This window comes from Plectrocnemia conspersa, unplaced genomic scaffold (genome assembly GCF_051122295.1).
Source record: "Plectrocnemia conspersa isolate PC_06_02 unplaced genomic scaffold, ASM5112229v1 ptg000014l, whole genome shotgun sequence".
NCBI classification, from domain to species: Eukaryota; Metazoa; Arthropoda; class Insecta; order Trichoptera; family Polycentropodidae; genus Plectrocnemia; species Plectrocnemia conspersa.
In genome coordinates this window covers 11,549,194-11,551,478 of record NW_028277178.1, presented here as the reverse complement: position 1 = coordinate 11,551,478, position 2,285 = coordinate 11,549,194, and positions in this window count along the sequence as shown.

Here is a 2,285-nt window from a genome sequence, read left to right as displayed (position 1 = left end):
CCCGAAATTAGTTCGTAACTCGACGAATTCATAGAACCATTAAAATCCATAGTCTACTAAAGAAGTTAAGAAATTGATAGCATTATTATCATATACGAATATAATTTGAATATAAATTTAATTTTCCATTATATCGCTTCACATCCACTGAAAAATGTGGAGTGTCGTCGATTCTGAGATAGCGATAGTTTGTAGATGCTCAATCATCATTCTCGTTTGGTATTCCGTTTTAATGCTGGGCACCAGAAACTTTGTCGAATATCGAAGAGCTATTATTTCCGAACGATTTAATCCGTGAGGAATGTCACCGCTGTAAATTCGTATCGCCACGCCGCGTAAATACATTATGAACAGTTTATATAAACTATATGGAATATCTATCGAACTAGGGGGTGTTTTATGAAACTGCTGAGTCTAACTTTACGGTTAAAGGGCTGCGGCGAAGGGAGTGCACTTTGCGCGGTTACGACTCCGAGACGTCTGAGGCCAATTTTGACATGTTGATTTAGCTAACGTTCGCTTTGGTCGCAAAGTCTCACTCCAGACCTGACTTAACGATCAAAGTTAACCGCGGTAAATATTTGACGTATATTTTCTGGCGGTTTTCTCTTTAAGCGTGTTACATAAACGATCTTCAGAACGAATATTTATTTTGAAAATAAATTTATATGCTTTATCAGAGATGGACAAACTTTCAAAGATTGCGACTACTCAGTGACAGTAGAACAAATTTCACGATAGTAGCTATTTCACTATCATTTAACCGCAAGCAAATAAAGCCAACTCGATTTTTTTCCATCGCGGTTGGAGCTTTATCCGTCTTAAAAGAAAGCAATTTATTTATCTATTTAATATTATTTTATTACAATATATTTATTAAAAAATTATAGATGTCTTTTTTAATTAAAAAAAAACACTATCTTAATTCGACTTCAAGCTTCCAGATTATAATTCAAGTAACCATCGTATGACAATAATTACAACTATTGGAAAGTTTAATTATCTACCGTTGCGCCTGCTCGACTCTTGTTAACATAACTGTGCCTTTCTTGTTTGACTCGCATTATGCTGCCAATTTCAGCACCCTAACAAGTTTCCAACTTAGTTATCCAAAGTCTTAGCTTGATGGGACGCAGGAAACTGAATTGTCAACGAAATTAGTTGCTCTTCGGTGTGTAAGCTCCGCGTGCTCCCGGAAAGCGCGTGCCCAGATGCAACGAGCTTTTAATTTAACTTATTTTTTTTTACAATTATGTATATTTTTTTCATAATGGTTAGAATAATGACTGATAATTGTCGCAGATGCCGTGTCCTTTCGCTTAATTAAATGATTAACAACCTGACGTTTGGGGGCATCGTAATTAATTGAACAATTTCATGTCTGGGGACGCCGGACACTTATATTATAATATGCGAGGCAGAAATAGAATTGAAAAATTAAAATGTCGTTAGCGAGTGAATAATGTAATACTTTCACGTATTGACTAATGAATACATAAAAATAAAGTTAATTTAATTTAGATTGTACTAGTTCATATGAATATTTTTCAAAGGGATACTTTTTTTTTAATGCGTTAAAAATCGAAATTGTGAACAAGAAAAATAAATTAAATTAAATTAAAAAACCGTAACCGAATTTAAAAGTCTTGCTCGTAATTCAATTAATACTTTGCTAAAATATATTTTATCAACAAGTTTAGATATATATTAGCTTTAAATTACTTTTTCCAGCCGATCTAAACTTTCATTAAAATTCATCGAAAAGCCTCTAGCATGGGGTCCGTTGGTCGGTACGTTCAATTTGTACTTATCCAAACTTGTATGTATAATTTAAACGATTTCGCAAAATCCTTTTGCGTGCGTGGTGGTGTATATGGTAGACAGGTTGTTCAAATAGTTTTCGAACTTTTTTAATAGCGCAATAATGCAATGTCGAAAATAAGAGCAAATTTATGGATGTAAAAAAATTCAACACGTTGGAATTAGTCGCTGATTTTTAATTTAAATTAATTAAATAGCTGTAATATGTAACACAGTATTTTTAAATGGAACATATAGTTTAAGCGAAACGCCATTATTTTTTCCACATGAAAAAATAGTAAATTATAAAAACCATATTAATTTTATTATTTTTTTTAGCTGAGATAAAAATGTATTCATAATAACTTAGCTTAAACTATAATAAAACAAACACACTCGTAAATCTTTTCAACGTCAAATGGTGGGATAGAACTAGGGTTCTTAATCGAATATTCGATTATTATAATTATTCGGCTGATTTTCAA